A 25770-nucleotide genomic window follows, 5' to 3' on the forward strand; every position below is an offset into this window, starting at 1 on the left:
ATGTCCATTCCTTGTGTTCTTTAGCCCAAACAAGTCTCTTCTGCTTGTTGCATGTCCTTAGCAGTGGTTTCCTAGCAGCTATTTTACCATGAAGGCCTGCTGCACAAAGTCTCCTCTTAACAGTTGTTCTAGAGATGTGTCTGCTGCTAGAACTCTGTGTGGCATTGATCTGTTCTCTAATCTGAGCTGCTGTTAACCTGCGATTTCTGAGGCTGGTGACTTGGAAAAACTTATCTTCCACAGCAGAGGTGACTCTTGGTCTTCCTTTCCTGGGGTGGTCCTCATTTGAGCCAGTTTCTTTGTAGCATTTGATGGTTTTTGCCACTGCACTTGGGGAGACTTTCAAAGTTTTCCCAATTTTACGGACTGACTGACCTTCATTTCTTAAAGTAATGATGGCCACTCGTTTTTCTTTACTTAGCTGCTTTTTTCTTGCCATAATATAAATTCTAACAGTCTATTCAGTAGGACTATCAGCTGTGAATCCACCAGACTTCTGCACAACACAACTGATGGCAACCCCATTTATAGGGCAAGAAATCCAACTTAATAAACCTGACAGGGCACACCTGTGAAGTGAAAACCATTTCCGGTGACTACTTCTTGAAGGTAATCAAGAGAATGCCAAGAGTGTGCAAAGCAGTAATCAAAGCAAAAGTTGGCTACTTTGAAGAACCTAGAATATGTCACGCTCCCCGGGTCCCCTGCTCTGATCCCCGGCTCACCTGCCACGCTCCCCGGTCTCCAGCCTCCATTTCCTGCACTTCCCAGGCCTCCTGGTCCCCGCTCCCGGCGCCCGTCGGCTTCCCAGCCCCAACCCGGATCTGCTGCTTCCTCCTCTCAGCTTCCTGCTCTGGCTTCTGGCACCCGGGCCGCGCGCATGCGCATTAGGGCGCGCGCGCGGTCATTGACCCTTTCTTAAAGGGCCAGCGTCCACTGACAGGAAATGAAGCACACAGGTACAGGGTATAAAGGTGTTTATTGTCCAAGTGGGTGGGGCCTGTTCTTCGTGTTTCCCAAGCTAGGAGTCAGGTCTCCTTGTGTTCCTGTGAGATACTCACCTCTCTCTCTTCTAGAGCCGATCCTGCCTTGCCATCCGGTCCTGCCGAATCCCGAACCCCGAACGCTGTCTATCTGCCATCCTGACAGTCCGTACCATCTCTGATCCCTGCGGTGACCCGTCATCTCGCTCCAACGGTTCCGGACTCCGCCTGACATCATCTCGGCTTCCGAACCTGAGCTCCGTCACCCGGACTACCATCAGTGACTCCGTGGTCCCAGGGACTTCTCCATTATACTCGTGTGCACGGACTGTCCTGCTACCTGTAGTGCTCCAGCTACCGGACCCCTTACCATCATCAAGGAGTTCGGCCCAGTGGATCCACCTCCTGGGTCCACCCGTCCACCTGGTCCTAACAGAATATAAGACATATTTTCAGTTGTTTCACACTTGTTTGTTAAGTATTTCATTCCACATGTGTTAATTCATAGTTTTGATGCCTTCAATGTGAATCTACAATTTTCAGAGTCATGAAAATAAAGAAAACTCTTTGAATGAGAAGGTGTGTCCAAACTTTTGGTCTGTACTGTATATACAGCTCTGGCAAAAATTAAGAGACCACTGCAAAATTTTCAGTTTTTCTGATTTTTCTCTTTATTGGTATATTTTTGAGTAAAATGTAAATTGTTGTTTTATTCTATAAACTACTGTCAACATGTCTGAAAATACTAGTCTATACAATAGTTTATTCATGGCCACCATGAATTCTTAGTAACCTGTATAAAAAAAATAACAAAACAGATTTTTTTTTTTAGAAATAAAACAAAAAAACAAAACATTTAGAGACTCTATCTTTATTATAAAAAGAATCCTTAGTCCAACGTAATCCACAGAAACAGCAATGTCAGCTTCATCACTCTGTACTAGAGATGAGCGAACCGGTCCCGGTTCGGCTCGAGGCCGGTTCGCCGAACGGGGGTCCCGTTCGAGTTCGGTTCGTCGAACGTTCGACGAACCGAACTCGAACGTATAGGCTATAATGGGAGGCAATCACAAACACATAAAAATGCATTATAAATGTACACAAACAGTTAATAAACATTGCCATAACACTTACCGGTCCTCGCGATCCCTTCTGCACTCTGTCTCCTGCCGCTATTCCATCCGATGATCGCTGAATCCTCCCGGTGACCTGCACTGCCAGCAGAGAAGCAGGACCTATCGTGACGTCAAAATAGCCATGTGACCAGTCACGTGGCTATTATCTCATTGGCTACAGACTGGTCACATGACTATGACACGTCATGTAGGACCTGCGAGTGCATCTCTCCGGTACACGGTGCACATATGTGTATCGCCGTGTACCGGCGACATGCTCTAGCACACGGTCGACTCCCCGTTCCGTTAGGGACCGGCTGACACAGCCGGTCATTAACGGAGATCACCGTTGCCATAGCAACGCAGTTAGCGGTGACGTCACCGCTAACCGCGGCTCCGGGAGCACCGTTGCTATGGTAACGCGTCTGTCAGCGTTACCGCTAGCAGCCAGCAGTGATCACTCACGGAGTGAAGGCTGCACGCTGCTTCCCGATTGTAGTGAGCATTGTAGTTAGGATGGAGGTTCCCCAGCCCCAAGTGATGCCCCTCACTACAATCGTCACTACTACTACACTAGAAAGAAAGAAGACAGAAGAGCAGGATCGTGGAGGGCTGACAGGGGTAATAAAGATGGAGTCTCTAATGTGTCTGTGTATTTATTTCTATTAAAGTATTTTTTCTCTGTGTGGTGTCTTTTTTTAACCCTTTATTGGAGATTCTTAATGGCCGGGTCAAACGTGCCTGACATTAAGAATCTCTGGCTTAATACTGGCTGGTAAAACAAAGCCAGTATTAACTCATGATTACCCAACAAGCCACCCGGCTCCAGGGCTGTTGGAAGAGTTGGATACAGCGCCAGATGATGGCGCTTCTATGAGAGCGCCATTTTCTGGGACGGCTGCGGACTGAAATCCGCAGCAGAGGCGCCCACAAACCTCGGGCTAACCTGTGCTGCGGATTCCAATCCCCAGCTGCCTAGTTGTACCCGGCTGGACACAAAAATAGGGCGAAGCCCACGTCATTTGTTTTTTAATTATTTCATGAAATAAGTGAAATAATTAAAAAAACGGGCTTCCCTATATTTTTGGTTCCCAGCCGGGTACAAATAGGCAACTGGGGGTTGGAGGCAGCCCGTGGCTGCCAGCTGTACCTGGCTAGCATACAAAAATATGGCGAAGCCCACGTCATTTTTTTGGTGGGCAAAAAACTTCTGCATACAGTCCTGGATGGAGTATGCTGAGCCTTGTAGTTCTGCAGCTGCTGTCTGCTCTTCTCCATACAGACAGACAGCAGCTGCAGAACTACAAGGCTCAGCATACTCCATCCAGGACTGTATGCAGAAGTTTTTTGCCCCCTGAAAAAATTATGTGGCTTCGCCATATTTTTGTATGCTAGCCAGGTACAGCAGGCAGGTACGGCTGCCCCCAACCCCCAGTTGCCTATTTGTACCCGGCTGGGAACCAAAAATAAAGGGAAGCCCTTTTTTTATTATTTCATGAATTTCATGAAATAATTAGAAAACAAATGACGTAGGCTTTGCCCCATTTTTGTGTCCAGCCAGGTACAACTAGGCAGCTGGGATTGGAATCCGCACCACCGGTTGGCCTGAGCTTTCTGGGCCCCACTGCTGCGAATTGCAGTCTGCAGCCACCTCAGAAAATGGCATTTTCATAGAAGCGCCATCTTCTGGCGCTGTATCCAACTCTTCCAGCACCTGCCTGCTATACCTGGCTAGCATACAAAAATATGGCGAAGCTCACGTCCTTTTTTTGTAGCTTTTTGGCAAAAAAAAAAAAAATGCTTCCCTGGATTTTCCATTGCCAGTGAAGGTAACACCAAGCAGTGGGGGTTAGCAGCCAGTAGCTGCTTGGATTACCCTTAGCTAGCAATACAAAAAATGCAGTGGGAGCTAACATATATTTTTTTTAATTATTTATTTAAATAACTAAAAATAAAATGGGCTTCCCTGTATTTTGATTGCTGGACATCACAGTGCTGTAAAAATAAATCTTTAAAAAAATGACGTAGGGCTCCGCGGTATTTTTGATTCTCAGCGCAGATAAAGCAGACAGCTATGGGTTGCCACCCCCATCTGCCTGCCGTTACCTTGGTTGGCAATCAAAATACAGGGAAGCCCATTAATTTTTTCTATTTAAAAAATAGTTAAAAAAAAAAAATTACGTTGGGTCCCCCCATTTTTGATAGCCAGCTAGGGTAAAGCAGACGGCTGTAGCCTGAAAACCACAGCTGGCAGCTTTACCGTGGTTGGGGATCCAATGTGGAGGTCCCCTCAGGCTCTTTTTTATAATTATTTTATAAATATTAATAATTACACAATAAAAGTAGGGGACCCCCCAAATTGGATCACCAGCCAAGGTAAAGCGGACAGCTGTGGTCTGGTATTCTCAGGGTGGGAAGGTCCATAGTTATTGGGCCTTCACAGCCTAAAAATAGCAGGCCGCAGGCACCCCAGACGTGGCGCATCCACTAGATGCGCCAATCCTGGCGCTTCACCCCAGCTCATCCCGTGCCCTGGTGCAGTGGCAAACGGGGTAATAAATCGGGTTGATACTAGCTGTAAAGTCACCTGAGATCAAGCCCAGCAGTTTGTGATGTCATGGCGTCTATTAGATACCCAACATCATAAACTGTCAGTACTAACAAAAACAAAAAATCGACAAAAGAAATTTATTTGAAAAAACAGTCCCCAAAACATTTCCTCTTTCACCAATTTATTGTAAGAAAAAAAATAAAGGGGTCCCACGACGACTCTGGACCGTCTAGAATATGGGGGGGAGACACTCAGGGAACGTATCCCCCATTTTCTAGGAGTGCGGACCCTTCATGTGAGGAGTGTGGGTGCAATGAATCTGCACTCACTCTCCCCGGGTCCACAGCAGCAGAGTCCATGTCGTAATGGTTGCTACCAAAGCTGCAATGCCCTGCTCATGAGGTAAGGGCATGCCTAATCAGGAGAACTACTGTAGAGGAAGCTCTGCTCACTGGTATATAGGTGCTCAGAGGTAATAATAGATAAAATTAGTGAGTAACCTCGGCACTCTATATCTCCCAGACTAAGTCAGTAAGTCACAACGGATAGTAATGCAAAATCACTCTTTATTGGTCCGTATTAAGAAATTTTTTTTTTCATAAGCATATATGTTTTTGTCCAAAACAAGTTACAAATGACGTTTCGGCCTGAGCCTTCGTCAGATTGGACTTATCTGCATGTAATCATGAAAAATGACAATAATCAGTATCACATAAGAGTGAGAGAACAATAACATAAACTCGAACAATGTAGAGGTACAATTGGGATGCAGCAAAAAAATTGCAACACAGCAAGAAATGAAACACATGATACAAATGTCATAATACAGTACAAGGACAATATAGTAATGACAAATATGGGGTCAGAGTAGACTTAGACAGCTCTGGTACGAAAGAGATGTCAATCATAAAGTAACATGTGCAGTAGGTGTAGAGCTACACTATGCATGGCAGAGCTAATGGGTAGACCGACCATAGAAAAAGTAGAGAAAAAGTGGAGAAAAAGTGGAGAATAAGTGGAACATAAGAGGAGAAAAAGTGGAGAAAAAGTGGAGAAAAAAGTGGAGAAAAAGTGGAGAAAAAGTGGAGAAAAAGTGGAGAAAAAGTGGAGAAAAAGTGGAGATTAAGAGGAGAAAAAGTGGAGAAAAAAGTGGAGAAAAAGTGGAGAAAAAGTGGAGCATAAGTGGAGAAAAAGTGGAGAAAAAGTGGAGAAAAAGTGGAGCATAAGAGGAGAAAAAGTGGAGAAAAAAGTGGAGAAAAAGTGGAGAAAAAGTGGAGCATAAGAGGAGAAAAAGTGGAGAAAAAGTGGAGAAAAAGTGGAGCATAAGAGGAGAAAAAGTGGAGAAAAAGTGGAGAAAAAGTGGAGCATAAGAGGAGAAAAAGTGGAGATTAAGAGGAGAAAAAGTGGAGAAAAAGTGGAGCATAAGAGGAGAAAAAGTGGAGAAAAAGTGGAGAAAAAGTGGAGAAAAAGTGGAGCATAAGAGGAGAAAAAGTGGAGATTAAGAGGAGAAAAAGTGGAGAAAAAGTGGAGAAAAAGTGGAGAAAAAGTGGAGCATAAGAGGAGAAAAAGTGGAGAAAAAAGTGGAGAAAAAGTGGAGAAAAAGTGGAGAAAAAGTGGAGATTAAGAGGAGAAAAAGTGGAGCATAAGAGGAGAAAAAGTGGAGAAAAAAGTGGAGAAAAAGTGGAGAAAGTGGAGAAAAAAATGGAGAAAAAGTGGAGAAAAAGTGGAGAAAAAGTGGAGAATAAGAGGAGAAAAAGTGGAGAAAAAGTGGAGAAAAAGTGGAGAAAAATTGGAGCATAAGAGGAGAAAAAGTGGAGAAAAAGTGGAGAAAAAAGTGGAGAAAAAGTGGAGAAAAAGTGGAGAAAAAGTGGAGAAAAAGTGGAGATTAAGAGGAGAAAAAGTGGAGAAAAAGTGGAGAAAAAGTGGACCATAAGAGGAGAAAAAGTGGAGAAAAAAGTGGAGAAAACGTGGAGAAAACGTGGAGAAAAAGTGGAGAAAAAGTGGAGAAAAAGTGGAGCATAAGAGGAGAAAAAGTGGAGAAAAAGTGGAGAAAAAAGTGGAGAAAAAGTGGAGAAAAAGTGGAGAAAAAGTGGAGAAAAAGTGGAGATTAAGAGGAGAAAAAGTGGAGAAAAAGTGGAGAAAAAGTGGAGCATAAGAGGAGAAAAAGTGGAGAAAAAAGTGGAGAAAACGTGGAGAAAACGTGGAGAAAAAGTGGAGAAAAAGTGGAGAAAAAGTGGAGAAAAAGTGGAGCATAAGAGGAGAAAAAGTGGAGAAAAAAGTGGAGAAAACGTGGAGAAAAAGTGGAGAAAAAGTGGAGAAAAAGTGGAGCATAAGAGGAGAAAAAGTGGAGAAAAAGTGGAGAAAAAAGTGGAGAAAAAGTGGAGAAAAAGTGGAGCATAAGAGGAGAAAAAGTGGAGAAAAAGTGGAGAAAAAGTGGAGAAAAAGTGGAGCATAAGAGGAGAAAAAGTGGAGAAAAAAGTGGAGAAAAAGTGGAGAAAAAGTGGAGCATAAGAGGAGAAAAAGTGGAGAAAAAGTGGAGAAAAAGTGGAGCATAAGAGGAGAAAAAGTGGAGAAAAAGTGGAGAAAAAGTGGAGAAAAAGTGGAGCATAAGAGGAGAAAAAGTGGAGAAAAAGTGGAGAAAAAGTGGAGAAAAAGTGGAGAAAAAGTGGAGAAAAAGTGGAGATTAAAAGGAGAAAAAGTGGAGAAAAAGTGGAGAAAAAGTGGAGCATAAGAGGAGAAAAAGTGGAGAAAAAAGTGGAGAAAACGTGGAGAAAACGTGGAGAAAAAGTGGAGAAAAAGTGGAGAAAAAGTGGAGCATAAGAGGAGAAAAAGTGGAGAAAAAGTGGAGAAAAAAGTGGAGAAAAAGTGGAGAAAAAGTGGAGAAAAAGTGGAGATTAAGAGGAGAAAAAGTGGAGAAAAAGTGGAGAAAAAGTGGAGCATAAGAGGAGAAAAAGTGGAGAAAAAAGTGGAGAAAACGTGGAGAAAACGTGGAGAAAAAGTGGAGAAAAAGTGGAGAAAAAGTGGAGAAAAAGTGGAGCATAAGAGGAGAAAAAGTGGAGAAAAAAGTGGAGAAAACGTGGAGAAAAAGTGGAGAAAAAGTGGAGAAAAAGTGGAGCATAAGAGGAGAAAAAGTGGAGAAAAAGTGGAGAAAAAAGTGGAGAAAAAGTGGAGAAAAAGTGGAGAAAAAGTGGAGAAAAAGTGGAGAAAAAAGTGGAGATTAAGAGGAGAAAAATTGGAGAAAAAGTGGAGAAAAAGTGGAGCATAAGAGGAGAAAAAGTGGAGAAAAAGTGGAGAAAAAGTGGAGAAAAAGTGGAGCATAAGAGGAGAAAAAGTGGAGATTAAGAGGAGAAAAAGTGGAGAAAAAGTGGAGAAAAAGTGGAGAAAAAGTGGAGCATAAGAGGAGAAAAAGTGGAGAAAAAAGTGGAGAAAAAGTGGAGAAAAAGTGGAGAAAAAGTGGAGATTAAGAGGAGAAAAAGTGGAGCATAAGAGGAGAAAAAGTGGAGAAAAAAGTGGAGAAAAAGTGGAGAAAGTGGAGAAAAAAATGGAGAAAAAGTGGAGAAAAAGTGGAGAAAAAGTGGAGAATAAGAGGAGAAAAAGTGGAGAAAAAGTGGAGAATAAGAGGAGAAAAAGTGGAGAATAAGTGGAGAAAAAAATGGAGAAAAAGTGGAGAAAAAGTGGAGAGAAAGTGGAGAAAAAAATGGAGAAAAAGTGGAACACCCTTTGGTACCTTTCATGTGGCACTAAGGGGTGCTTAGCTTTGTATTTAGCCAAAAAAATGAAAAAAAAAATGACATAGGGTTCCCCCTAGTTTTGTAGCCAGCTAGGGTAAAGCAGACGGCTGCAGCCTGCAGACCACAGCTGGCAACCTCACCTTGGCTGGTAATCCAAAACTGAGGGCACCCCACGCTGTTATTTTAAATTAAATAAATAATTTAAAAAAAAAACACGTAGGGGTCCCCCAAAATTGGATCACCAGCCAAGGTAAAGCAGACAGCTGGGGCCTGATATTCTCAGACTAGGGAGGTCCATGGTTATTGGAATCTCCCCAGCCTAAAAATAGCAGGCCGCAGCCGCCCCAGAAGTGGCGCATCCATTAGATGCGCCAATCCTGGTGCTTCGCCCCAGCTCATCCCGCGCCCTGGTGCGGTGGCAAACGGGGTAATATTTGGGGTTAATACCAGATGTGTAATGTCACCTGGCATCAAGCCCTGGGGTTGGTGAGGTCAGGCGTCTATCAGATACCCGACATCACCAACCCAGTCAGTAATAAAAAAAAAATAGACGACAAACACATTTTTATTTGAAAAAACACTCCCCAAAACATTCCCTCTTTAACCAATTTATTAGATTGAAAAACAAATCCAGGTCTGGTGTAATCCAAGGGGTTGCCATGACGATGCACACTGTCCCAGTCAATGAAGAGCAGGATGTTCCCCATTGGCTGGGAGAGCAGTGCAGTGACCTGAGCTAACATCAATGGGTCAGCCCAGGTCACTGCAGGGGGGTGACAAGTGCTGCTGTCAGTGAGGTACATTACCTGCGCTGATCTCCAGCACACTGACAGCCCCTGTCACTGAGGTCAATGACCAGCGCCTTCACATCAAGTATCGCGAGAGGTCCGTGACGTCACCGCCAGTGTCAGTCTCGGGTCGGAAGCGATAGGTGATGTGACAAGCGGCGGCCATGGAGGACAGTGACAGCGCTGAGGTCGGGATGGCGGGACTTCATCACCGCAGGTAAGCCGAGCGAGCGAGCGAGCGAGCGGGCGGGCGGGCGGGGGGGGGGGGGGTGGATGTGTGTGTGTGTGTGTGTTTGTGTATGTGTATGTATGTGTACATGCCGCGGGCAGGAGGGGGTGGAGCGAGCTGAGCGGGAAAGTGTGGGCTTCCTGCACGTAACTAAGATAAACATCGGGTTACTAACCAAAGCGCTTTGCTTGGATACCCGATGTTTATCTTGGTTACCAGCTTGTGGCAGGCTGCCAGCGATGGCTCCTGCTCACTGTAGCTGTAAAAAGCCCTGCTTTTTGCTGCTAGAACCGTTCTCGAACGTATCTAGAACTATCGAGCTTTTAGCAAAAAGCTCGAGTTCTAGTTCGATCTCGAACAGCCCAAAAATCACTCGAGCCTAGAACTGGAGAACCACGAACCACGAACCGCGCTCAACTCTACTCTGTACATACACAGTCTATACAGAGTGAGAAGCAGAGAGAGCCATGTCAGCTCGGCTACATTTCTCTGTACAGAGCGAGAAGCAGGCTGACAGTGAGGGTATGATTGCACTTGCGTCTCGCATTGCATCACTCTGCAAAGCCTGATGCTCTCAGGACAGGAGCTGTCAGCTCCATGGAAATACATGCAGCTGACTTCTCCTGTCAGGAGATTGTGCGCCGTGATCCGATGCTTAACAGGACAGGACCTTTGATGACATCATAGTCATGTGACCAGTCTGTAACCAACGAGGTAATACAACATTCACACCTGACTGGTCACATGGCCATGATCTCACAGAAGGTCCTTTAGTCAATGCTGGTTACCGGGAGGCTATGATCGGACTCGGAAGCAGAAGCGGCCAGGAGACAGTCTGCAGGACGCGTTGCGGGACCTGTAAGTATAATGACAATGTTTATTATTAACTATATTCTTTATTTTACAGCCCCCCCCCACCCCATCCCATAACTGTAAAGCCTGAGATCGGTGATCGGATGCAAGATCTTGTTATCTCGATCCCAATCTTGATCTTTACAAAACAATTGGGCAAGGTTACCGATCCTGACCACCGGGGGGATCGCCCATCACTAGCTGTGACATGATCTTAAAAAGGTGATTCATGCTCGAAAACCCACCAATGTGGCTGAATTACAACAATTCTGCAAAGATGAGTGGGCCAAAACGCTTGATTGCAGTTATTGCTGCTAAGGGTGGCCCAACCAGTTACTAGGTTTAGGAGGCAATCATGTTTTCACACAGGGCCCTGTAGGTTTTGATTTCCTTTTCACTTAATAATAAAGACCTTAATTAATAATCTGCATTCTGTTCTTACTTGTGTTATCTTTGTCTAATATTTAAATTTGTTTGGTGATCTGAAACATTTAAGTGTGACAAACATGCAAAAGAATAAGAAATCAGTAAAGAGACCAATGGCATCATATACACACTAAATAATATATTAGAGATGGTTTAGTGGGCATCCAAGGCTAAAGCTGGTGTCACACATAACGACGACGACAACGACGTCGCTGCTACGTCACCATTTTCTGTGACGTTGCAGCGACGTCCTGTCGCTGTCGCTGTGTGTGACATCCAGCAACGACCTGGCCCCTGCTGTGAGGTCGCCGGTCGTTGCTGAATGTCCAGCTTCATTTTTTGGTCGTCACTCTCCCGCTGTGACACACACATCGCTGTGTGTGACAGCGAGAGAGCGACGAAATGAAGCGATCAGGAGCCGGCACTGGCAGCTGCGGTAAGCTGTAACCAGCGTAAACATCGGGTAACCAAGGGAAGACCTTTCCCTGGTTACCCGATGTTTACGCTGGTTACCGGCCTCCGCTCTTGCTGCCAGTGCCGGCTCCTGCACTGTGACATGTGGCTGCAGTATGCATCGGGTAATTAACCCGATGTATAGTGTAGCAAGGAGAGCAAGGAGCCAGCACTAAGCAGTGCGCACGGCTCCTTGCTCTCTGCACTGTGACATGTAGCTGCAGCACACATCGGGTTAATTAACCCGATGTGTACTGTACCTAGGAGAGCAAGGAGCCAGCGCTAAGCGCGGCTCCCTGCTCTCTGCACATGTAGCACAGCGACGTTATGATCGCTGCTTCTGCTGTGTTTGACAGCTAAGCAGCGATCATAACAGCGACTTACAAGGTCGCTGTTACGTCACCGAAAATGGTGACGTAACAGCGACGTCGTTGTCGCTGTCGCTTAGTGTGAACCCAGCTTAAGTCACCCTATGTAAATAGTATGTTAATTAAGGGCTGTTCAGCAAACAAGCAACTAATCCAGTTGTTTTCTGCCCCTCATCATCCAGTGTAAATTTGAGTCTAACCTTTTATGACCATAGACTCTCCATGTGCCTCAATATAATGCTCTGTGTAGTGCCGTATCGTTTTACATGGATGCTCTTCTCTACGAGCAATACTTTTAGGGAAGAATATCTTTATAATAGGGTCTAGGAAGTGGAACAGATAAATCATGACAGAAAAAAAGCATATGGAAGTGCATCCATATAAGGTTTATGGTGTCCTATTATGGCCTCATACAATTCAGTGCTTAATAGTGTCATAATATGCCCCTGTTTAATTATTATGAAATAACTGCCCACTTATGTAACATAATAGGAGATGGAGTAATTGTGACGAAAAAGTGGTTTTACGTCTTTTGTAAGATATGGGTAAAGATTGCGACAAGACAGGTTTTACTGAATGCTTTTTTCGGAACAATAACTTCAGGGCAAAGTTTGTAGGTCTTAACAGAAGTTGTAGGTATCACTGCCTTCCACCAATACAAGCCCACATACTGAAGTGACATTTATCCATGTATAGAATGTTGTTGTTGTTGTAAGCTTTTCTTTTAACATCTCAAAATTTTTGACAGGTAGTAATTAGAAATATGTATGAATATATATGGAATGTAAACCCTATTGTATTTCTCTACAGTTTCTTTATGAAACACAATCATTGTGAAACTGGAGGTGACAAGAAAAGTGAAAAGGTTATTTAATGATTTACATAACCTGTAAATTATCAGTAGAAACTGTGGAATTGTTCCCGGTCATTCAATTTATTTTACAACTAATTAATCACAAATTACAAATTTATATCTGTAGTCTTTGTAATATATGTTTATTAGTGATGAGCGAGTATGCTTGTCACTACTCGGCACTCGCACGAGTATCACTGTACTCGGGCTACTCGGCGGGTACCGAGTAATTTTGCGATACTCGTGCTGTACTCGTGGTCTTCATCCCTGCATGTTGGAGCTCTTTTGAGAGCCAGCCCTCATGCAGGGATTGGCTGGCAGACCACTGCAATGCCACAGCCCTACTAGTTGTGGAATTGCAGTGATTGGCCGGCCCGCACAGCGTGACCGAGCCTTTATACCGGCGGGCGCACTGTGCTCTGCACACAGCCATCTCGTATACCCTGCTTTCCCCGCCCACAGGCGCCTATGATTGGTTGCAGTGAGACACGCCCCCACGCTGAGTGACAGGTGTCTCACTGCACCCAATCACAGCAGCCGGTGGGCGTGTGTATACTGTGCAGTGAAATAAATAATTAAATAATTAAAGAAACCGGCGTGTGGTCCCCCCAATTTTAATACCAGCCAGATAAAGCCATAGGGCTGAAGGCTGGTATTCTCAGGATGGGGAGCTCCACATTATGGGGAGCCCCCCAGCCTAACAATATCAGTCAGCAGCCACCCAGAATTGCCGCATACATACATACATCTTCCCGATTTGCCCTGGTGCGTTGGCAAATCGGGGTAATAAGGAGTTATTGGCAGCCCATAGCTGCCAATAAGTCCTAGATTAATCATGTCAGGCGTCTCCCCGAGAAACCTTCCATGATTAATCTGTAAATTACAGTAAATAAACACACACACCTGAAAAAATCATTTATTAGAAATAAAAAACACAAACCAATTCCCTCGTAACCAATTTAATAAGCCCCAAAAAGCCCTCCAATGTGTCCGATGTAATCCACGGACCTCCAGCGTCGCTTCCAGCTCTGCTGCATGCAGGTGACAGGAGCTGCAGAAGACACCGCCGATCCTGTCAGCTTCACACAGCAACTGAGGTGAGTAGCGCGATCAGCTGCTGTCAGTCAGGTAACTCACGGCCACCGCTGGATCCAGTGGTGGCCGCGGATAACCTTAGTGACAGCTCAGCTGATCGCGCTATTGTCTTCATTAGCTGTGTGTAGCTGACCGGAGCGGCGATGTCTGCTGCAGGTCCTGTCACCTTCATGCAGCAGAGCTGGAAGCGACGCTGGAGGTACGTGGATTACGCCGGACATGGAGGGCTTTTTGGGGCTTATTAAATTGGTTACGAGGGAATTGGTTTGTGTTTTTTATTTCTAATAAATGATTTTTTCAGGTGTGTGTGCTTATTTACTGTAATTTACAGATTAATCATGGAAGGTTTCTCAGGGAGACGCCTGACATGATTAATCTAGGACTTATTGGCAGCTATGGGCTGCCAATAACTCATTACCCCAATTTGCCAATGCACCAGGGCAAATCCGGAAGAGCTGGGTACAGTCCCAGAACTGTCACATATAATGTATGCGGCAATTCTGGGTGGCTGCTGACTGATATTGTTAGGCTGGGGGGCTCCCCATAACGTGGAGCTTCCCATTCGGGGAATACTATCCTTCAACCATATGGCTTTATCTGGCTGGAATTAAAATTGAGGGGACCGCACGCCGTTTTTTTTTAATTATTTATTTCACTGCACAGTATACACACACCCACCGGCTGCTGTGATTGGGTGCAGTGAGACACCTGTCACTCAGCGTGGGGGCGTGTCTCACTGCAACCAATCATAGGTGCCGAAAAGCAGGAAAGCAGGGAATACGAGATTGATTAATGAGCGGCCGGCTTTTTCAAAAGAGGAAAAGCCGTCGGAGTTTAGTGAACAGCTGTGCAGCGCCACGGCAGTGATCGGGGAACGGTAAGTATGAGAGAGGGGGGAGACTGACCGACAGACTGTGAGAGGGGGACAGACAAGACAGAGAGAGACCGACAGACAGACAGAGAGAGACAGACAGAGCGAGACCGACCGACGGACTGAGGGAGATAGAATGAAAAAAAAAAATGACCGACGTCACTAGTAAAAAGCACAAAACGTGCGTTTTGGACATCGGAGTGCCACACAATGTTTTTACGTAAAATCTTTCATGTAATAATCTCAAAAAGTAACATACACCAGCTCTATCTCACTATTGGGTATGTGCCCGTAACATTTCCGCCATGAAAATTCATTTTGGTGTAATTTTGGAAGGTTTTCTGGTGAGTCCGTAAAAATGGCGTAAAACTCGGACAAAATTGTTCACAGCTGGGACTTTTGAGTGATAAATGCTTCAAGGGGTCTTACCCATGCTGTTACCATGTCATTTGAGCACTCTTCTGAGACTTTTGTGACATTTTTAGGGTTTCTACATGCTGCCGGGGGGTCATTTCAGAAAAATACTCGGGTCTCCCATAGGATAACATTGGGCTCGGTGCTCGGGCCGAGTACACGAGTATCTTGGGATGCTCGGCCCGAGCCTCGAGCACCCGAGCTTTTTGGTACTCGCTCATCACTAATGTTTATTACTTTTCGTATTGTTGTCATTTTATCTGCCTGGTATCAAAGGTTTATTTTTTATATATATGTATATATATATATATATATATATATATATATATATATATATATAAAAAAATCTGTAAATTTTATGTATTTTGCGTTCTTCAAAGTAAAACTTGGAGACCAAGACAAGTATTGGGCTCCTCACAAAGTGTGCAAAACCTGTATTGAGAGCTTGAGATCATGGTCTCAAGGAAAAAATGCTAAACTTCAGTTTGGAGTTCCTATAATTCCTATAGTTTGGAGAGAACCAAACAATCATTTAGAAGACTATTATTTCTGCCTTGTCGATGTAAAAAGTTTCAATAAGAAAAACAAGCAATATTTGCAATACATGAGTATCCCTTCAGCTATTCGACCAGTTGCCCATAGTGAAGACATACCTGTTCAAAAATATACTGCGCTTCCAGAAAATGTTGCCATAGATCTCTCCTCACATTGTTATACTGATGAAGAAGACAGTCCAGATATTTTTCAGCCATGTGATGAAGATTGTGACAAACCAATTTTGTTTACTCAGTCTGCTTTGAATGATCTGGTTAGAGATCTTTATCTACCAAAAGAGTCTGCTGAACTATTAGCTTCAAGACTACAAGAGACTCGAATGTTGAAACTCGGAACAAGTGTCTCATTTTATCGTAACAAGGAAGCAGAACTGCGTAAGTACTTCCATTCAGATGGCCAGCTTGTCTATTGTACTGATGTTGAAGGGCTACTTCTCTTTATGGGACTTCCAGCATATAATTCAAGGGATTAGAGGCTTTTTATTGATAGTTCCAAAAGAAGTTTAAAATGTGTTCTGTTACACAATGGAAATAAGTATGGCTCTGTACCAATAGGTCATTCTGTAAAACTTAAAGAAGAATCTAAAAACATCAAGATTGTTCTAGAGAGGTTACAATATAATGTTCATGGGTGGTTAATTTGTGTTGATTTGAAAATGGTTAACTTTCTTTTGGTTCTGCAAGGAGGGTACACAAAACACCCTTGTTTTTTGTGCTACTGGGAACAGTAGAGCTACAGCAGAGCATTGGGTGAAAACTGAATGGCCTCAGCGACAGAGTTTGGCATCTGGCGATAAGAATGTCATCCATGATCCTCTAGTGGATAGGAAGAACATTGTCTTTCCTCCCTTGCACATAAAACTTGGATTAATGAAGCAGTTCGTCAAATCTCTCAATCACAGTAGAGAATGCTTTAACTATATATGTTCAACTTTTCCTGGTCTTAGTGAAGAGAAGAAAAAGGCTGGAATATTTGATGGACCTCAAATAAGAACACTTATGAGAGACTCAAATTTGATCACATCAATGAATGAGACAGAAGAAAGAGCTTGGAATGCATTTTCTAATGTGGTGCAGAATTTTCTAGGGAATAAGAAAGCAGACAACTATGAAGAGATTGTGGAAGAGCTACTAATACGTATCAAGATTCACTATTTACACAGCCATTTGGACTTTTTTTCAGAGAACCTTTGGGATGTGAGCAAGGAACAAGGGGAGCGTTTTCATCAGGACATTAAAACAATTTAAGAACGGTATCAAGGCTAGTGGGACTTACATATGATGGCTGACTATTGCTGGAGCTTTATGAGACACAACCCAGAAGCTGTACATCGCAGATCAGCCAAGAAAAGAAAGGTCAAATAACTGCCATTTGCCATTCATCTGTGTGCCATATATATGTGTTTTTTTATTTTGTTGTTTAATTCTAGTGTTCAGCCACCCCCCTAGTGTTCGAGTTCGGTTCGTCGAACGGCGGCTTAGTTCGATGAACGTTCGACGAAAGTTCGACAAACGTTCGGCGAACACCTTCGAACCCCATTGAAAACAATGGGAGGCAAACACAAACACATAAAAACACATTATACATATACAGATACAGTTAATACACATTGCCATTACACTTACAGGTCCCCGTGACGCGTCCTGCACTTGGTCTCCCGTCGCTTTTCCTTCCGATAATCGCTGCGTCCTACCGGTAACCAGCACTGATGATAGGACCTTCCGTGACGTTGTCATAGCATGTGACCAGTCACGTGTCTATTATCTCATTGGCTACAGACTGGTCACATGGCTAGACGTCATGCTAGGTTCTGTCAGTGCATCTCTCCAGTACGTGGTGCTCGTTTGAGCATCTTCGTGTACCGGCGAGATGCACTGGCACATGGTCGGCTTCCCCGTTCCTGCATGTCGGTGCTCTTTACAGAGTCAGCCTACATGCAGGGACTGGCTGGCACAGCCGGTGAATTGCGGCAGCAGGAATCACGTGATTGGAGCACCGTTGCTATACTAACCTGCCTGTCAGATTACTTTAGCAACGGTGGCAGCGGTAACGTTACCGCTTACAACCCGCAGCTTCTGCTCACTTACTAAGTGATTAGACTGCACGGGAGCAGCAGCGTCTTCCTCCCATGCAGTGCTGTCTGATGTAGCAGAGCTGCATGGGTTGAAGGAGAAAGAAGACAGAAGACCAGGATCGTGGAGGGATGAGAGGGAGTAATAAACATGGAGTCTCTAAGTGTGTCTGTGTATTTATTTCTAGTAAAGTATTTTTTCTCTGTGGTGTCTCTTTTTTTTAACCCTTTATTGGAGATTCTTAATGGCCGGGTCAAACTTGCCTGACATTAAGAATCTCTGGCTTAATACTAGCTAGTAAAACAAAGCTAGTATTAACCCATTATTACTCAGCGAGCCACCCGTCACCAGAGCAGCTGGAAGAGTTGGATACAGCGCCAGATGATGGCACTTCTATGTAAGCGCCATTTTCTGGGGCGGCTGCAGACTGCAATGTGCAGCAGAGGGGCCCAGAAAGCTCGGGCCAACCTGTGCTGCGGATTCCAATCCTCAGTTGCCTAGTTGTACCTGACTGGACTAAAAAATGAGGCGAAGCCCATGTTGGTTTTCTTTTTAATTATTTCATTAAATTCATGAAATAATTAAAAAAAGGGCTTCCCTATTTTTTTAGTTCCCAGCCGGGTACAAATAGGCAGCTGGGGGTTGGCGGCATCCATACCTGCCTGCTGTACCTGGCTAGCATACAAAAATATGGCAAAGCACACGTCATTTTTTTGGTGGGCAAAAAACTCCTGCATACAGTCCTGGATGGAGTATGCTGAGCCTTGTAGTTCTGCAGCTGCTGTCTACTCTCCTGCATACACTAGTGAATGGAGTATGCTGAGCATTGTAGTTCTGCTTCCCCTGTCTCTCCCTCCAGCATACAGTCCTAGATGCAGCATGCTGAACCTTGTAGTTCTGCAGCTGCTGTCTGCTCTCCTGCATACACTAGTGGATGACGTATGCTGAGCCTTGCAGTTCTGCTCCCACTGCCTCTCCCTCCAGCATACAGTCCTGGATGGAGGATGCTGAGCCTTGTAGTTTTCCTCCATACAGCAGACAGCAGCTGCAGAACTACAAGGCTCAGCATACTCCATCCATGACTGTATGCAGGAGTCTTTTGCCCCCCCCAAAAAAATTACGTGGGCTTCGCCATGTTTTTGTATGCTAGCCAGGTACAGCAGGCAGCTACGGGCTACCCCCAATCCCCAGCTGCCTATTTGTACCCAGCTCGGAACCAAAAATATAGGGAAGCCCTTTTTTTTTTTTAATTATTTCATGAATTTAATTAAATAATTAAAAAAAAAAAATGATGTGGGCTTCGCCCAATTTTTGTGCCCAGCCAGGTACAACTAGGCAGTTGGAGATTGGAATCTTCAGTGCAGGGTGCCCAAGCTTTCTGGGCACCCCTGCTGCGAATTGCAGTCTGCAGCCGCCCCAGGAAATGGCGCTTTCATAGAAGCGCCATCTTCTGGCGCTGTATCCAACTCTTCCAGCTGACCTGGTGATGGGTGGCTCACTAGGTAATAATGGGGTTAGGGCTAGCAGTATATTATCAACTGGCCCTAAGCCCGAAATTCATGGTGTCGCACCAATATTAGATATGGTCACCATGAATTTCTAGTACAGATTAAAAAAAAACACAACACAGAAAAATATTTGTATTAGAAAGAAAACACAACACAATTAGTGACTACATCTTTATTGAGATAAAGAACCCCCCTCCGCAGTAATCCTGGGTCAATGGTCCCGCACCATCCAATCCGGATCCAATATCATCTGATCGGTTTGCTGGAAGGCAAAGAGATCAGATGATATGTCAGGTTCAAGGGCCTGAATCACATGACACAGCAGCTGATTGTATAAATGGCTTTCATACAATCAGCTGATGCATCAGTGCAAAAAAACCCAAAACTACACACTTTTGTGCAGACTCCTGTCCGACAGCAGCAGCTGATAGTTTAGCTGGCCGGGCGGTAAAAAGCTGGCCTCATCGCTCAACTTATAGTGTCAGCTGATTTCGTCAGGTGACCACATCAGCTGATCATCACCAGGTCTTATAGAGAGAAAAGAGAAAGAAAATAGAGAGAAAAGAGAAGAGGGAGAGAGAGGAGAGAGAAGAGAGAGGGAGAAAGAGAGACAGAGAGAAGAGAGAGGGAGAGATAGAGAGAAGAGAGAGAGGAGAGAGAGAAGAGAGAGGGAGAGAGAGAGAGAAGAGAGAGGAGAGAGAGGGAGAGAGAGAGAAGAGAGGAGAGAGCAATGCAGCCTCATTCCGTGAACTGCTCCGATTTTAGAGGTGTGTTAGAGGTGTGTCCTGCGGCTCACAGCTGATGTCCAGCTCCTCCTCTCAGTGCAAAGTTAAATTAAATTATAAATAAATAATAATTATAATTTAAATTCTATACCGGGACTCGAACTCGTGAACTAAATCTCCTTAGGCAGTAGCTCTATCCATTGAGCCACTGCCTCTAATGTAAAGCATAGGAAGATTTGGTAATCTTGACCTCTTTATTGCAGTAGAGAATCCAGAAGCAGATTGTTCAGCTGCAAGATGGATGGATGGATGGTGAAAGGAGGAAACACTGGCACCATTCAGTGAGCTAACTGCTCAATCTTCCTATTTCAGGTTTACACACGCATTATATGGCTTTTAAATTCCTTGCTTTCTGGCCACGGTGCTCATTCCAATAAACAGTGAAAGGAGGAAACAAGGGCACCATTCAGTGAGCTAACTGCTCAATCTTCCTATTTCAGGTTTATGCATGCATTATTTGGCTTGTAAATTTCATTGCATTCAGGCCACGGTGCTCATTGCAATGAAAGGCCATGCCTTTCCCCCTGACCTGATGGTTGAATAAAACAGCTTTTTTTTTACCGCATATTTGGTGAGTGCCTTCCATCTCTTTTCACATGGACTGGATGGATGGATGGATGAATGGATGGAGGAATGAATGGATGGAGAGATGGAGGGATTGATGGAGGGAGGGATGGAGTAATGGATGAATGGATGGATGGATGGATGGAGGTATGGAGGTATGGAGGGATGGATGGATGGAGGTATGGAGGGATGGATGGATGGAGGGATGGAGGAAGGGATGGAGGGATGGATGGAGGGAGGGATGGAGGGATGGATGGATGGATGGAGGGATCGATGAATGAATGGAGGGATGAAGGGAGGGATGGAGGGATAGATGGATGGATGGGAGGGCAAACACTGGCACTACCGCACTCATCCTCGCACACACGCAGGCACTACAACCCCCATTATTACCGCACACACACAGGCACTACAACCCCCATCATCACCGCACACATGCAGGCACTATGGCACTCATCATCCTCGCACACACGCAGGCACTACAACCCCCATCATCACCGCACACATGCAGGCACTACGGCATTCATCATCCTCGCACACACGCAGGCATTACCTCAGTGACGTCCCCGCTGATAGCGCGGCTCACGTCAGTTGCTCCGTGGATCTGAGACAGAGTGATTGTGTTCTACGGCGCTCCTGTCAGCTTCATGTAGCAGAGCTGGCTGCATAGCGGGACCTATGTGGATTACGCCGGACCTGGAGGGGTATTTGGGGATTTTAAAAAAAATGGTGAAAGAGGGTGTTTTTTTGTCTTTTTTTCCAAATAAAGGATTTTTCGTTGTGTGTGTTTATTTATTTTCACTTACACGTTAATCATGGAAGGTATCTCGGGGAGACGCCTGCCATGATTAACCCCGTTATTATCCCGATTGCCACCACACCAGGGCAATTCGGGATGAGCTGGGTAGAGTCCCAGGACTGTCGCATCTAATGGATGCGGCAATTCCGGGGCGGCTGCCTACTGATATTGTTAGGCTGTTGGGCTCCCCATAACGTGGCGCTCTCCATCCTTACAATACCAGCCTCCAGCCGTGTGGCTTTATCCTGGCTGGTATCCAAATCGGGGGAACCGCTTTTTTTTTTATTATTATTTATTTATTTATTTTACTGCACGATATAGACCTGCCCACCGGCGGCTGTGATTGGTTGCAGTGAGACAACTGTCACTCATCGTGGGGGCGTGTCTGACTGCAACCAATCATGGGCGCCGGCGGGCGGGTAAAGCAGGGAATGCCTGATTGAATAATGAAGCGGCAGCCATTTTTAAAAGAGGAAAAGCCGCCGGAGCTTTGTGACAGCCGGCGCAGCGCCGCGCCCGTGATCAGTGAGTAGGAAAGAGAGAGGAATTGTGCTGGGGATGCAGGACACATGGAAATACACAATGTGCGCACATAGCCTTAATGTGAAAAGCCACGCTTTTGGTGATCGAACCGTTATAGAACGTAACTCGAACTGTCGAACTTGAAGCAAATCGTTCGAGTTCGTCGAACGACTCGAACACCGCCCAAAATCACTCGAATTTGAAATTGGCGAACCATTCGAATCGAACATCGCTCAACTCTATTTAATTCTTTAAGTATATTTGATTTGCTGTACATATACTTTGTAATCTTTGTTATTCCTTGATTAAAAATATACAAAATGTAGTACCTAAAATCATGTGTTTTTATCATAACACATTCGATATGAGTAATTTTCATCAAAAATTGAAAATATCTTAAAATCCTGATGTGATAGCCAAAAACGGAGTTCATATTCGTAATCAGCAGACAAAATTGACTTAAAATATGTTTTAAAACCTTTTGCCAGAAAAATTGCGTTGACCACTGTTATCTATCTATCCAGCTATCTAGCTATCTACCTTATCTTATCCTATCCTAACCTACCGTATTCTACTCTATTTTATTCTATTCTATCTAGCAATTATGGGCAACGGATCCATTAAACATAATGGGAGTCTATAGGCAACGGATCCGCTAACTGATAGGTGACCTGATGCTTTACTAACGGATCCATTGCCCAAAGACCTCCATTATTCTTTAATGGATCCATTAGAGATCTGTATTTGGATCCGCACAAAAAACTTTCGGCTCTCAGGACTTTTCATCCGTCAACAACAATGGATGAGTGAGGTATTAAACCTAATGGATGATATGTATTTGACATATCCGTTAACGGATCCGTCATCGTTATAGTGAATGGATCAGTTAACGGATTCAGTATTTCATTTTCCAAACTGAAGCAAAAGCGAAAATGATTACAGGACATGTGAACATAGCCTTACATGTATCATACATTCAATACAAAAACTCGCTTCCTTCCTAGAGTGAAATTCAATATATTATGATTGCATCTATTATGAATTTTCCCAGTAGCAAAATTGTATAAAATTCTCAAACCAAATTTCTTTAAATTTCTTTAAAGGGAATATGTTAGTAAGGATTAGAGTTGAGCGCGGTTCGAGGTTCTCCAGTTCGCGGCTCGAGTGATTTTGGGGGCTGTTGCAGATAGAACTAGAACTCGAGCTTTTTGCTAAAGCTCGATAGTTCTAAATACGTTCGAGAACGGTTCCAGCAGCAAAAAGACCAGCTAATTACTAGCTGGCTTTCTGCTGTAATAGTGTAAGTCACTCGGTGACTCACACTATTATGAAATTTCAGTGTATAGTGTGCGGGAACAGCGCATTCAGATCACTGCTGTATGGATAATGGCGATCGCCATTTTCCAATTTTCCTTGTCTTCCTTCCCTAAGCGCGCACATGTAGTGGGGCGGGCCAGCATGTCAGCTAATCCCAGACACACACACAGCTAAGTGGACTTTTAGCCAGAGAAACAACGGCATGTGTGATAGGATGTCCATGTCACATGTCCCTGCATTATAAAAACGGACATTTCCTCCAGCATGCCATTATCTGCCTTCTGCGTCCTTGGTGTCAGTCATCACTGGCGCAGCTCCTATCTCCGATACTGCTGTGTACGCTCTATACACAGTGCTATACAGAATAGGGATAGAAGTTTCTATCAGTCCTTTTAAGGGCTAATACCAGCAGGGTCAGAGCCATAGGTGACAGGTCCGTGAAAACAAAGTTTCACAGCTACACAAGATGACAGCGTCTGTGTAGCTAAGGTCAGGGATTTCCTCGCTGCATTTCCCCATTAGGAGGGATAGAAAGGCAGGCTTCCTTTCCTCTACCCAGAGACCCACAACCCTGTCACTGTACCCTCCTGCCCTTTGCACACTCAAGCTCATTGTTACTAAGCAATTATACTAGCAAACACTGAGTGAACTTAATGGCATCCTAAACGTGGCTGTTGGACTTCTGTATTGTCCCACTAGTGCAAAGATATTTGCAGCACGTCTGCCTGCATTGCACACTCAAAATCATTTTTTCTAAGCCATTATACTAGCAAACACTGAGTGAACTTAGTGGCATCCTAAACGTGGCTGTTGGACTTCTGTATTGTGCCAGTAGTGCAAAGATTTTTGCAGTATGTCTGCCTGCATTGCACACTCAAACTCATTGTTTCTAAGCCATTATACTAGCAAACACTGAGTGAACTTAGTGGCATCCTAAACGTGGCTGTTGGACTTCTGAATTGTCCCACTAGTGCAAAGATATTTGCAGCACGTCTGCCTGCATTGCACACTCAAACTCATTGTTACTAAGCCATTATACTAGGAAACACTGAGTGAACTTAGTGGCATCCTAAACGTGGCTGTTGGACTTCTGTATTGTCCCACTAGTGCAAAGATATTTGCAGCACGTCTGCCTGCATTGCACACTCAAATTCATTGTTACTAAGCCATTATACTAGCAAACACTGAGTGAAATTAGTGGCATCCTAAAAGTGGCTGTTGGACTTTTGTATTGTCCCACTAGTGCAAAGATATTTGCAGCACGTCTGCCTGCATTGCACACTCAAAATCATTGTTACTAAGCCATTATACTAGCAAACACTGAGTGAACTTAGTGGCATCCTAAAAGTGGCTGTTGGACTTCTGTATTGTCCCAGTAGTGCAAAGATATTTGCAGCACGTCTGCCTGCATTGCACACTCAAACTCATTGTTACGAAGCCATTATACTAGCAAACACTGAGTGAACTTAGTGGCATCCTAAACGTGGCTGTTGGACTTCTGTATTGTCCAACTAGTGCAAAGATATTTGCAGCACGTCTGCCTGCATTGCACACTCAAACTCATTGTTACTAAGCCATTATACTAGCAAACACTGAGTGAACTTAGTGGCATCCTAAACGTGGCTGTTGGACGTCTGTATTGTCCCACTAGTGCAAAGATATTTGCAGCACGTCTGCCTGCATTGCACACTCAAAATCATTGTTACTAAGCCATTATACTAGCAAACACTGAGTGAACTTAGTGGCATCCTAAAAGTGGCTGTTGGACTTCTGTATTGTCCCAGTAGTGCAAAGATATTTGCAGCACGTCTGCCTGCATTGCACACTCAAACTCATTGTTACGAAGCCATTACACTAGCAAACACTGAGTAAACTTAGTGGCATCCTAAACGTGGCTGTTGGACTTCTGTATTGTCCCACTAGTGCAAAGATATTTGCAGCACGTCTGCCTGCATTGCACACTTAAACTCATTGTTACTAAGCCATTATACTAGCAAACACTGAGTGAACTTAGTGGCACCCTAAACGTGGCTGTTGGACTTCTGTATTGTCCCACTAGTGCAAAGATATTTGCAGCACGTCTGACTGCATTGCACACTCAAAATCATTGTTACTAAGCCATTATACTAGCAAACACTGAGTGAACTTAGTGGCATCCTAAACGTGGCTGTTGGACTTCTGTATTGTCCCACTAGTGCAAAGATATTTGCAGCACGTCTGCCTGCATTGCACACTCAAACTCATTGTTACTAAGCCATTATACTAGCAAACACTGAGTGAACTTAGTGGCATCCTAAACGTGGCTGTTGGACTTCTGTATTGTCCCACTAGTGCAAAGATATTTGCAGCACGTCTGCCTGCATTGCACACTCAAAATCATTGTTACTAAGCCATTATACTAACAAACACTGAGTGACCTTAGTGGCATCCTAAACGTGGCTGTTGGACTTCTGTATTGTCCCAGTAGTGTAAAGATTTTTGCAGCACGTCTGCCTGCATTGCACACTCAAACTCATTGTTACTAAGCCATTATACTAGCAAACACTGAGTGAACTTAGTGGCATCCTAAACGTGGCAGTTGGACTTCTGTATTGTCCCAGTAGTGCAAAGATATTTGCACCACGTCTGCTTGCATTGCACACTCAAACTCATTGTTACTAAGCAATTTTACTAGCAAACACTGAGTGAATTTAGTGGCATCCTAAACGTAGCTGTTGGACTTCTGTATTGTCCCAGTAGTGCAAAGATATTTGCAGCACGTCTGCCTGCATTGCACACTCAAACTCATTGTTACTAAGCCATTATACTAGCAAACACTGAGTGAACTTAGTGGCATCCTAAACGTGGCTGTTGGACTTCTGTATTGTCCCACTAGTGCAAAGATATTTGCAGCACGTCTGCCTGCATTGCACACTCAAA

Source organism: Anomaloglossus baeobatrachus, chromosome 8, assembly GCF_048569485.1.
Source record: "Anomaloglossus baeobatrachus isolate aAnoBae1 chromosome 8, aAnoBae1.hap1, whole genome shotgun sequence".
Lineage (NCBI taxonomy): Eukaryota > Metazoa > Chordata > Amphibia > Anura > Aromobatidae > Anomaloglossus > Anomaloglossus baeobatrachus.